The sequence below is a fragment of the Maniola hyperantus genome, chromosome 5, assembly GCF_902806685.2.
Source record: "Maniola hyperantus chromosome 5, iAphHyp1.2, whole genome shotgun sequence".
Taxonomy (NCBI): Eukaryota; Metazoa; Arthropoda; class Insecta; order Lepidoptera; family Nymphalidae; genus Maniola; species Maniola hyperantus.
Genome location: NC_048540.1, coordinates 9,935,902 through 9,949,621, shown reverse-complemented (window position 1 = coordinate 9,949,621; position 13,720 = coordinate 9,935,902). Strand labels below are relative to the sequence as shown.

General features: G+C 36.9%; 2 protein-coding genes across 4 annotated transcripts in view; one reads left to right on the top strand and one right to left on the bottom strand.

Moving 5' to 3' along the window:
- LOC117982568 (uncharacterized) overlaps positions 1–13,720 on the bottom strand; it is a 73,208-nt gene that overhangs the window by 30,728 nt on the left and 28,760 nt on the right. The gene's annotated exons all lie outside the window — the stretch shown is intronic.
- LOC117982432 (putative leucine-rich repeat-containing protein DDB_G0290503) overlaps positions 10,049–13,720 on the top strand; it is a 29,675-nt gene continuing 26,003 nt past the window's right edge. For 2 of the 3 annotated variants that reach the window (XM_069498709.1, XM_069498708.1), the window contains exon 1: positions 10,050–10,256. The gene's annotated coding sequence lies outside the window, so the exon portion shown is untranslated. Of the gene's footprint in view, positions 10,257–13,720 lie in introns of all 3 variants that reach the window. The other variant, XM_034968792.2, reaches the window with a different exon arrangement.

Sequence of the window (13,720 nt, the reverse complement as noted above, 5' to 3'; positions counted from 1 at the left end):
ATAGATCAGTCAGTCAGTCAGTCAGTCATCTTCTTTTACATATTTATAAAGATTATAAAAAGGGAATAGAGAGGATTGTTTTATTTAATACTAGCTGATGCCCGCGACTTCGTCCGCGTGGATGTACATTTTTTAAAATCCCGCGGGAACTCTTTGATTTTCCGGGATAAAAAGTAGCCTATTTGTTAATCCAGGGTATAATCTATCTCCATTCCAAATTTCATCCAAATCCGTTCAGCCGTTTTTGCGTGATTGAGTAACAAACATCCACACTCATATTTATAATATAATTAGGATTAGGATTATTAGGATAGTAGGATATAATAAATTAGGATTTTATGTTGCAATAACAGAACGTGGAAACTTTCAAACATACCTAAATAGTTAAATGTACATAGAGAGCTGTCTAATAGATTAGTCCTTTAGGTATCCATCTTTCAGACTATAAACATCCTAAGTGCTGACATCAAATTCTCCAGGTTCTTTAAAGTGTCGAAGTATCAAGTAAATAGGTATGTAGGCAATACTTGGAAAGGATTGCAACGTTCGTCCGATTGTCATTACTATCTTGCTCGCACCTAGCAATATTAAGTTGCAAAAATGCAAGTGTGGACGTCACGTCGTCTGCCTCCACCGACGGTCCTTTCTTAGAAACATACATACTTGTGATGCATGCATTGCCCATTGCATGACGACATGCTAAAGTAATGCATTCTAAAAAAGTCTTCTATCGAATTACACAAACACAAAGTTCTCGCTATCCTACATACTATGTAGTGACTAGCTAAGGCAATCAAAGTTACTGACAATAGACACTTTTTGACTTTTTCATATTGTAATGTTATTGATTCGACTCTATAAAAGAAGATTATATTGTACTAGCTGATGCCCATGACTTCATCCATGTGGATTTAAGTTTAAAAATCCCGTGGAACTTGATTTTCCCGGATAAAAGTAATCTATGTCACTCTCCAGATCTTTAACTATACCTATCCATGCAAAAAAATCACGTCGATCCATTGCTCCTTGCGGCGTGATTGAAGGAGAAACTAACAAACAAACACACTTTCGCATTTAATGTAATGGGTAATGAATAATGATGTAATAGGTACCCATTAAGTATATGAAAAGGTTACTGTAAAGTTATTTCTATAATCGCCTTCCTAGACATTCCCGTTACGTAACATAAAATTATGATTAACTAGCTGCCTTTTGCGATTAACTTAACTAGGCGAACTTCGTACCGCCTAACAGTTGATTCTTTTTCAGGTTATTTTAAAAAAAATTCTCTCCGTAAGAACCATCCTCGTACTTCAAGGAATATTAAAAAAGGAATTAGCGAAATCGGTTCAGCTGTTCTCGAGATTTGCGATCAGCAACACATTTAGCGATTCATTTTTATATATAGAGATGTAGATGTTATTTACCTAAATATATTGATTTTTCTGCATCTTCCTGAAGACGCAAATAAAAGGAAGCTGCAAATTGTATGACGCCGGAATCCAGATTAAGGACGCCTTCAAAGCTTCAAAGTGCAATTGTGCATTTACAAAGCAGCGCGGCCTCACCGCTGCAGCCGAGCTTCCTCCACGCGGCAAATTTGAAGGCGCCCTAACGTTTAACGACGTGTTGTTCGTATTCTATTATATCTAGCTAGTAGCTCCAGTATAAACAGTTAACACGATGGCTTGTACCAAATGATTATAAGAACTTCTAGAGCAGGTTACGAAATTAACAATTTTAACAAAATATTTATATTTTATTAACCAACAAACAGTATATTACTTCCAATTATTACGCGCGCTAATTTCTGTTATGTTCGAGAAACACTATAAAATTTCTTAGAAATAAATACATCCTATGGTTTGTAGGCGTTCCAGTGAGTAGTAAAATAAATTGACATAGGGAACGAACTAAACTCGGCCAGTGAGCTGACTGTAGACTCAATTCTAAAGACATAAATTGCTCGCAGTCGTATTGAGAACCGTCGAATATTATGTGAACGAAATACAAAAATATACTGTTCCGATATAACAGCGATCACTTCGTTGAGGTCAATTCGAGTATCAGCTATCATTAACAATTCGTGAACGCACAACGCTCCGTGTGAGCAATGTTTAATGAGCACCTCGCAGACAAAAGTGGTGTTTCATAAACAGGTTTGCGCGTCTCGGTCGGTGTTTGCGGTCGCAATGTCCGAGGATGTAGATATACGCTCGAACGGATCACAAAGTGGACCGCGCGTCTTCCTGTCGCCCAGGGAGCCCTAGTCCGACAGCCAGCCTCGATGAAATACCGCGTCGTAAAAGCACGTAAAGTATTGAATCGTATCAAATAACGACTTCGAAGACGAATTAAGACAAGTAACCGTGACGTATCGTTTTTCGGTGAACGAGAGTGAAACTTTAACCTATTACTGGCGTGAATGACGTGATCTAATTTTAAAAGTAATAAAAATCTTAATCTACCTGCATATACCCAAGAAGGTATGTGCTGGCGGAGCTCAGACGTAACTGTATAAGAATTACCGAAACAATCTGAAATCGACATAACTTTGTAATACTTAAACTAAAACATGAGCCTATAGTGAAATATCTTTAGATCATATATCCACAGGAATAAAGCACTCGTCATTTTTGAAGTTCTCATAACAAGGTGACCTTAGGATGTTATAACGACAGCTGCGCTAAACCAGAAACGCGAATTTTTGAATATTATATTTGCAAAATAATCGTTTATAACTACGACGATGACAACAGGTAACCCGTTGCTTTTCATGTTTGTAATATCGAAAACTGGTTATCAACCTCTATGTAGAAAACAATATCATACAGCATCCAGCCAGTAAATGGCAATGATATAATCAGTTATCACTGTATGAAGCTCTCTTATGCGATCTCTATCTCTGGGATCATGACGATGACGTCCAAAAATGATTTATAACTACCTATATTTCTACTCATTGTAACCACTTGTGACATTTATTTGATCGTTTGCGCTATTGTTTAATGAAAACATACGATATTTTTTGTCAAATGGGTGCTCAACTTTTGAGGTAGGTACCTAGTACAGCGGAGTACAAATTTTCAAGTTGAAAAACGTGACGGCATGGAGATTTCATATAACAACGGTTGCTGATCCACACTAAATGACTTACCTTAACGCTCATGTCACGATAAGTAACACAAGGGTCTCAGGTGTAAAACACATAGATATGCCCTAAAAATTTTAAGTTATGTGCTATGGTATGTACCTACCTATAATCGTTCTTGGTTTAATGGTGTCATTCGAGACTTATCATGTCTAATATTGCCATAATTCAAAAATTAACGAGTTGTTTTTATTTACCAATTACAAATTTTATCATTCCAAACTTATATGGATATTCGACAGAAGCTTAAAAGTAGGTAATGATTAGTGATTAACAGCAGATAAGATTTTTTTCAACTTTACGAGTATCTCTTCTGTACACGCAGGTTACTACAAATTCATAATTACAACTCTTAAAAAAAGTCTTAAAAATATAAAAAAACGGTTAATTACGAGTCGGACTCGCACACGAAGAGTTACGAATTCAGTACCATCGCACAAGAAATAACAGTTTTTTTTGTCATGTAACTATATTCGGTTTTCGGATTTTTTCATTAGGTTGGTACTTATGCTATAAGATAATAATTGCTACTTGCTTTCATGATTCCAGGTCAACGCAAAGTATCCAATAGATTTTGATTCCCTTGACAGGTCTTGACAGACAGGCAAGGAGATTCTATAAGGGTTCCTATTTTCTCTGGAGATACGGGACCCTAAAAATTAATGTTTGTCTGCCTGTTCGTTAGTCGTTACCATTGATGATGGACCCACGCCATTGATATAGTCTGTGGTTGTTACCTATACAATCTTGGTACAGTTGGTGGTGCCACTTGCGAAAGTTTTTGAAATCATTAGGAGGCGGCACGCGAGTCGCATTTCAACGCATGTGGGTATTAGCTTGTCTCAGGTTATAAAATCCTCACTTAATATCTATAAATCAGCCAAATAAAATGATAATAAAAAGCTCAATAAAATAGTGAATCTCATTACAGAAGCAATTATGTAGAACAAACACGTCAATCAAAGCGATAGTGGTGCGGATGCGCGCACGCACTGCAGGGCAAAGGAAAGCTTCGCTCGTGTTTCTCTTTTTCTACCGACATTGTCCGACCGGGAGAGATTGATTTACTACTTGTCACGATAATTTATGAAACAGCCTTATGCCGCGTAAGTTCCGATACTAAAATTTTGCATAATAATGTTATTTACGAAGCTATCGATCATGTCAATGTAGAGGAAACAAACAAGTTTATAACATGATGATAATAGCGAATACTAGCTGCTATCATAAATTAATAATATAATTCCCTACAGGTTCCTATAATGTCGTTTTTGCAGAGTCCTTATTTAAGGTGGAAACTAAAAAGGTATCACTTAAATGCTACCAGGAATGAATCAATTACATGCGACAGACTAGTAATAATATAATTACCTATGCGGCGAGCGCGTCGCTCGTCGAAAGGATATGACTGTTCCTCACGTCGAGCTTGTTTGTGCATAAAACCTGTCACGACACCCTATCATCGCGATGCAAATGTGGTCTCGGCCGAACCACCCAACTCATCTTCGCAAACGATTACCTATACTCACGGACAAACCTTGGCCGGCTTACATCTTAACAAAATACACGAACGTCAAAGACAATTTACGCATGTAAATAGATACAATCTCGACATAATATGCATATAATATCTCGTAATATTACAATTAGTTGAAAGTTGAAACGTTTTATCTTCCTCAATAGTTAAAAAAACCCTTTATAAGGGAGATTATTATTTGAGGATATTACGAAGTGTATTAACTTTTTATGTGCCATAAACATAATTACACATGTCGGTCAATCTGTAAGCTTTTAAATGAAGCATGAAACTTTGTATTTTCAACGCGAGCTAATAAAGCGAAGTGCAATATCTGTCAGGAAACATTTCTCTTTATGGGCCTCATAAAAATAAAACTTTATAAACAGCAGCGTAATTTCGGGTTAGTATTAAATTATTTATATTATACTGACATGAATATTACGGCTTAATTGTGCGCGATTTTCCTCCTTTATCCGATTAGTTATAACTTATTTATGACTTATAGTTGATTTTTTGCCTTTGAGTTTGTCCTTGTGACGTGAGTTATCCTGTTACCCTGTATGAAGGTCTGATTTAACATTAGGTACTCGTTGTCAAGGTGTGACCCCGAGTAGGAAGATTACATTACAAACTTACAGCTTCTAGCAAGCTTTCCTCAAAATTTCCTAGATATTCTTGGGATTTAGTGCAAATGCAGGTTAGCTAGCGAAAATCTGACCGTATAAACGTCGTAATTTGCCGTCGCGTCGTTTGTCGCGTTTTTAATTGAAATTAAACTAGGGCCTCAGAATTTATTTCATTATTATGTACTTCAATTCTATATTTTCAAATTCTCAGATACCTACCTAAATATTTTCTGACAAATTACTCTTTATCGATATACCTACTATTTTCCATTCTATCAGCCGTACTCAGAGTCGCTAATCGTTACTTAAGATTGAGTTAAAACGAGACAGATTTATGTGAGAGATATAGCTTTGTCTCGTTTTAACTAAACCTAAGTAACGATTAAGCAACTCTGAGTACGGCTGTAAGTTTGTTAACTTAGGGTTTTCGGAAAATACTAACCAACCCATGGCACTCTTATTCATTCGCTGTTTTATAATTTATACTTACTTATGAGTCTTGTGTACCTACCCTCCTTACCGTTGGCGTAGGTACCTATTACGTCTCTGTCACTAGACTTTCAAAGGCACTTTTAAGTAAGTACCTTACATGAGGGAGTATTGAGATTTTAGAAAGTTTTCTATGATGATATCTAATGTACCTAACATTAGATATGCTATTTACAGATTTCATTTATTTTTACGTTTATATAACAAAAAAAAAATGGCATAACGTGTAAGCTTTATGGACCAAAATAGAAAATTTCTATGTAGGGCTTATAGATGTAGATGTGGAAGTGTAGAGAGGATTTAATACCATGCTTATAATAACACTACATTAAACCAGTAGCACTGCACAATAGTTGAAATAGATACACGGTCAGGAATTTTATCCTTCGAATGACGTAACTGCGAAGCAATTAGAATAACAAGCTGAATGTGATAGCGCAAGATTTACTCGAGACCCTGCATACAGATAAGTTAGTTAATCGTGATTAAATGGGCTCAAATATTTAACTAACTGATATAAATTACCGTTGTCAATTACATTCTAATCTATTATAAATTATAATACAGACTTACAGCTACAAAAGCTCAGTAACAGTTTCATAACAGTAACCTAATACATAATAACAATAAATCATCATATTTTTAACTGTTTTGTTAATACAACAAGGAACATGATATCGATATTTTCATTTTTTACCAAATACAAATGACGATTGAGAATGATGATAGATGATAATAGAGAGATGCTTAGAGAATGCTTATCTAAATATATAAAAGGAAAAGGTGACTGCCTGATCTATCAATGCACAGCTAAACCACGGATCGACCAGAAATTTGGCAAGCAGATAAGTTGCTATGATGACGTAGCTAGACATCCGCTAAGAAAGATTTTATGAAAATTCAACCCCTAAGGATAAAATAGGGTTTGAAATCAGTGTAGTCCACGCGGACGAAGTCACGGGCATAAGCTAGTTATTATGATTCTTTTACGGCCGAAATTACTTAATAAAAATCGTCACTGTAATCTATCGATATGTTACTAATTCAACGTTGTCAAAAATTGGATGGATGGTAATTTTGGATAAATAACAATGCTGCTAAGTAATTTATCGACGGATTACAGATTAGCTTTTCCTTCTCTTTTAGACACATTCTTATTAGCTTCTCTGTTTATCTTAATCCAACATTATAACGACTTGAACAATATCATATATATATATCAGTATAATCTTGGTAGCTCGTAGATAGCTGGCATCAAAACAACTAGCAGCATTAACGTAAATTGATTTATCGTTCAATGGTAGCCCGCAACTACCAGACACACTTTGTCAAACTTTAGGCTGAAAGCTGAAACTCTTTTTTTAATTTTTTTTTTTAATTCAGATACAAGTTAGCCCTTGACTGCAATCTCACCTGATGGTAAGTGATGATGCAGTCTAAGATGATAGCGGGCTAACCTGGAAGGGATATGGCAGTTTTTATTAAACCCGTACTCCTTTGGTTTCTACACGGCATCGTACCGGAACGCTAAATCACTTGGCGGCACGGCTTTGCAAGTAGGGTGGTAACTAGCCACAGCCGAAGCCTCCCACCAGACCAGACCAGAAATTTAGAAATTATAAAATTCCAAACCCCTGCCAGGAATCGAACCCGGGACCTACCACTAATAAGACCACAGCGCTCACCACTGCGCCAGGGAGGTCGTCTTGTGACCATGTATGACTTAATAAATAAAAATAAATTATGTGTATATTTAATAAACTTCTTCTTCTTCCTTACCTTATCCCACGCTAGGTCGGCACAACATGTCTTCTTCTTCCACTGACTTCTGTCATCCGTCAACGTAGTAACCACCCAACACGCATATCACACGCGCACACACACACTTTCACGCCATCCATCCACTTTTTCTTTGGCCGTCCTCTCCTCTTTTTCCTTCCACATGCATATTTAACATTCTTCTAGTGACATGGCTTTCTTCCCTTCGCATTATATGCCCATACCATGCTAGCCTATTTCGCTTTATCTTTTCTATTTTAATAAACATTGACACATAATTAGTCAGTAGGAAATTACTTGCTTAAATATTGTTCAAATTTAAATAATTTTATTTATGTAGGACAACTTGTCCGGTCCGGAAACCAGTATTTTAAGGTAGTTCTTTTAGGATAGCTATTGTACAGTAAGATTCTTGATCTTGTTGAAGGTACAACAACATGGATGGACCTACACCGACAAAAATAAGACAATAAGATTAGGTAGATGATAAAAACTGTAATTATATTGCGTGAGAGTCATTCGGATTAAGATGTGCCTACATCAGTTGTTTTTCTAAAATAAATGAAATTGAAAAAATTACCCGTTGGTACAATATTATGAACATCGTGAACAAACATTGTGAAACATACGGGCTAAAAGGACAACTGCGGATCCGTGAAAGTACAGAACAATACTAGGAATATGTCTGAATTTCGATTACGAGTTTAAATACTGAAATGTCAACGGAGTTGTATACAATAACAACATTAAACCACCTCGACAACAGAAGCAGGCAGAATCCAGTATCCCGCCTGCCCCTAAAATTTAATTGGCTCGTTACGCTTGCACGCGCCTGACACGCATTCGACTCAGATTCCGAAAGGAAAATAAGAGCAAGTGTTATAATTTGACATTTTATCCAATACTTCACCAGAATCCAGAGTGGCCTGAAAGCTTTATGGGCAGATTTCATTGCAATCTTAGGCTGAAGAATTTTGATGTTTTGGCAGTTTTTAGGTTTTCGTATAACTTCAAAGAAAAAAAAACCGACCAAGTGCGAGTCAGGCTCGCACACGAAGGGTTCCGTACCATCGAACAAGAAATAACACTTTTTAATTTTATGTTTGAGATGTAAGCACAAATTCACAGTTATCGGATTTTTCTCTTTACTTGTGGTACTATAAGACATTGCTATATCTGCCAAATTTTATGATTATAGTTCAACGGAAAATATCCAACATAGGTTTTGATTCCCTTGACGGGTCTTGATAGACACGACTGACAGACAGTCAACGAAGTGATCCTATAAGGGTTCTTTTAGGGTTCTGCACCTCAAAAGGAAAAAGGAACCTTTATAGGATCACTTTTTCATCTGTCTGTCCGTCCGTCCGTACACTCTACATAATCGAGGCCAATAAAGATAAATAACTACCATTTAACTATTACCTTCTTTTTTCTTGTTGTTATTGGTCTTATTTAGAGTATTTAAAACCCCACAATAACAAGTGAAATGTATGCTCATATTTTGTTAAACGAAAAATATTGCTATCTTATACAAATATACACTGGTTTTCTTCAAACAAAATATGACGAAAATGCTTGTTACCAACCACAACTCTAACATACACATACTATACGTGTACTCGTAGACAGTATACATACCTACCCAATATTTATTTAGGTTTATTATAGGAACTCATAAAGCAACGCGCCGCCAATGCCATGCGGTGTCGCAAATTATCTCTCATGCATCGAACGACCGACACACCTGTTCGAGAAAATGACTTGGGCTCTCGATGGCAAAGTTGTATTCACGACACTCAATCGATAAATAGAAAGTCGATTTATATAACTGAAAGTACCAACACAGCCAATATTGATTGAGATGAACGATGATAATTTGAACAGTTATTAAATACGACACGACCGATAACAAGTGAGCATGACTCCACGAGTGCATTATGACACACGACAGCATTTCTACATAAAGAGAGTCCCAATACAATGATTTCTTCTTTTCTCAATTAGCATCTAATCAAGGGACTCATTTAGTAGAATCCAACACACGATTTATGACTGCAGCCGGCGAACTTTCTCACGCGCTTCACATCCCAGATTCAGCGTACCGCACTTCGCTTTATGGTCGCTACTTAGATTATGCTATTATGATAGCTTATTCTGAACGTAATTCTAATGTTGGCAATAAATTTAGTTAATGAGCTCTTAGTACCAATCTAAGTCTAAAGAAGAGTTTTATAAAGTCAATAAAAATACAATTATGTACGATTTAAATTACTTACATGAGTACAAAACCATGCGCTATTTAGACGTTTTTAGTCAAAAATTGCCAGACAATATAATAGTTTGGTACAGTTATACTCTAGAAGCTTCATAAGCGTGGAAATTGCTGAAATAGCAGTCAAGGAAGGCTTCAGCGCTGGGGCGGGCGGGGAGGTGCGTGTACGCACGGGGCGTGGTTGGAACGCAATGCGCTATTCGAGCCTCGACGACTGAGGCGCCAGAGCCGATGCAGATGCTGCGGCCATCGCACCTGTCCCGCGTCGCGATCCACTGCTACTGTACGCGACCTTTACATCGACAGTAAATAAACATGCACTAGCGTCCCAGTGAAATGAATAAAAGTGAGAGTTCAGTGACGGTGACTTGAATTCTTAGAAGCACCTGCGTCTACGCATCTCAGGACTAACCCTAGGTCGGTAGCTCTGTTTTATCTCTTATCAAAACACCTCATAATTTGGATAAGGCGCGCAATTAAATCAAATAGTAACTGCCTCTTAGCAAGCTTCTTTCTTTTAGCAGTAATTAAAATATCATCTGCGATTTTGATCAAAAATATACCCAACACTTTCACTTTTTCTTACATCCGTGATGCCTGAGGACTGAGGACTGATGACTAAATAATAGGCATTTTGTATCGAAATGCTTTACAATCATTTAATTCGTCTTGCCTATCTTACCAAATGATGATGAGGCGAGCTTTGGTTATTTATCATTAATATAGTTTATTAATTAGTAATTGTTATAGAAATAAATTATAAAATACCCCCATCATCGTCCGCGTGATTTAAAAAATATCCTGTACAACCATACATGTAGCGTAGCTTTATGACAAATATCATTGTAACAGACTATACTTTGGGATTCATAATATTAATATGGATTTCCTTCTCAGATACTATGTTTAGGTTCGAGTAAATTAAGTTTTATAGCCATTAGTACGATATTTAATTATTATAACGTTAACGTGCTATTTATAGCACATAATTACACATGTCAACACAAATAATTGCTTGAAACACAACTAATAAATAAATAAATTACATGTTACAAAGTTCAATGCGTACCTAAACACGATAAGCGAGTATTATAAATGTAATAATTTTGGCAGCCGAGAAAATCCTGGTAGGTACTTGGAGTTTAATAAAATTAAGGACAATAACCGACATTTTGATATCCTCAATATAAAATCTATGTGTTACGTACTCTAGGTGCTTTCCATATTATGTACCAGCAATTTACTCGTTTATCTATGTCCTGACCGATACGGGTTGTAAGTGCGGTTTAGATGTAACAGTAAAATAAATTTTACGGGCACTAAAGTGAGTTACTATAGCTTGCAACCGAAAATTGCATAATGAGACGGGAAAAAGATCGAACGAAGGGCAATATAAGTGGTAAACATTCGTTAACGCAGCAACACCGATGATTTCAAATCGGTCAAGGGAACACACGCTTGAAAAGCCTTTGACTGATAGACTAGGCAGGTACTACCTGCTGATGGACTACTGAAAGACAATTATATTTTTAAGCGGTTTTGTAGATTTTCTAAAGCAAATATTATAAGCTCAACCTACTACAAAATCTAAGAAGGTAATAGGTAACTAATTATTAGTTCACTAGGCAAAACTATTTAGTGCATATTAGCAACTGGCTTAATCTCGCGATTTCGACCGCGTGGTCCGCGCTTTTTAAAGTTCCCGTTGCTCAGAATTCTTCCCAGGGAACTCAAAGAATATCGACCGCGTGGTCCGCGCTTTTTAAAGATCCCGTTGCTCAGAATTCTTCCCAGGGAACTGAAAGAATATCGACCGCGTGGTCCGCGCTTTTTAAAGTTCCCGTTGCTCAGAATTCTTCCCAGGGAACTCAAAGAATATCGACCGCGTGGTCCGCGCTTTTTAAAGATCCCGTTGCTCAGAATTCTTCCCAGGGAACTCAAAGAATATCGACCGCGTGGTCCGCGCTTTTTAAAGTTCCCGTTGCTCAGAATTCTTCCCAGGGAACTCAAAGAATATCGACCGCGTGGTCCGCGCTTTTTAAAGATCCCGTTGCTCAGAATTCTTCCCAGGGAACTCAAAGAATATCGACCGCGTGGTCCGCGCTTTTTAAAGTTCCCGTTGCTCAGAATTCTTCCCAGGGAACTCAAAGAATATCGACCGCGTGGTCCGCGCTTTTTAAAGATCCCGTTGGTCAGAATTCTTCCCAGGGAACTCAAGGAATATTTTCTCCAAATTTCATATCTCTAGTACCGTCAGATATGCGTCAGTCACGACTCACGGTACTGTTTGATTGATTATAGTATACCTAGCTAGATAGATTCACATTTCAATGTACTCTTCATAAGTAGATATTTTAAAAATTTAATCCTGTCCTACTGTTTTGGTTTCACAGCAAACCAAATTTCTCTATTAATTTTAAATTTAATACTTTCAAATGAATTTTCTTGATAAATGAAGATGATCTCTATTAAAGCAAGCAACTGAATGGCAATAAATATTATAATGTTCTGATGGCTCTGCATTCACGAAAGCTTTACCTCCCATAACCATTTACTTTATGCCATAAGCGAACTACATTCCATATGCAATTCAAAGCCATAATAGAAAATGCGTTCGTATGCGGTACATGACTCGGAGCGAATAATTTCAATTACATTCGACCGCCAATTACAGTTTGCAACATGAACTTCGTGCATAACTTATAACGAGAGTCTGTAACGGATAAGGAACTAATACAAGTTACAACTTCCATTTTTTCTTTTATACTTTTATTTTATTCAGTGATTACAGTTTTACGTTGATAACATATTTTTAGGATTCTGTTCCTCAAAACGGAAAAACGAAATCTTATAGGATCACTTCGTTGTCTGTCTGTCGTGTCTGTCAAGAAAACCTATAAGGGTACTTCCCGTTGACCTAGAATCATGAAATTTGGCAGGTAGGTAGGTCTTATACCGCAAGTAAAGGGAAAAATTCGAAAACCATGAATTTGTGTTTAAATCACAATTAAAAAATTAAAATGTGTTCATGAACAAATATTGGTATTTTCAACTTTCGAAGTACCTACAATTACTATAGGTACCGAGTGATTACTAAATCATATGAAAGGGCAATACTATGTAAAACAGATTTTTATTTATTTTTATGTCTAATAGTTTTTGATTTATCGTACCAAATGTCGAAAAAATACGATTATGGTACGGAACCCTCGGTGCGTGAGTCTGACTCGCACTTGGTTGGTTTTTTGTGATATAACAATAGGTACATGTAAACTAGCTGATTTTCTCAACTTCACGTGGATTTAATTTTTTGAAGCATCTTATTGGGTTTCTCAAAACCTTTCGTAGTGCGGATACGTCATAGAGAAGCTAAACCCAAAATTTCAAGTTTGTAGAGCCACGGGTTTAGGCAGTGCGTTGTCTGTCAGTCAGTCACTCTCGGTACTGTTTGATAAACCTAATTCGTCCAAGACCTAACTTTACCTGATTTATTTCGAAAACAGTGTTGGTTCAAGGGTGTTTCATTTAATTGGGAGGTATGCATGTCAACGTAGGCAAACAGGCAACAAGTGGTTGCCCCCGTGTGCCACGAGTGTATTGTATTTGCTCCTCGCAAACACTGCTCCCGACACGTCTCCTAAGGCGATACTGATAATATTGTTTTTACACAAAAACAAAATATTTAATAAGTAAATAGTGGAATGCGTCGTAGCGTTGCGTGAGGTAAAGCAACAATCCTAACAGAATACCTACGCAATAATGTTTAAGGATAATAAAGTACTTCATCATGATCATCATGATCAGCCTATCCATAGCCGGTTCACTACAGAGGACGGGTCTCCTCTCAGTGTGAGAAGGGTTTGGTCATAGTCCATCACGCT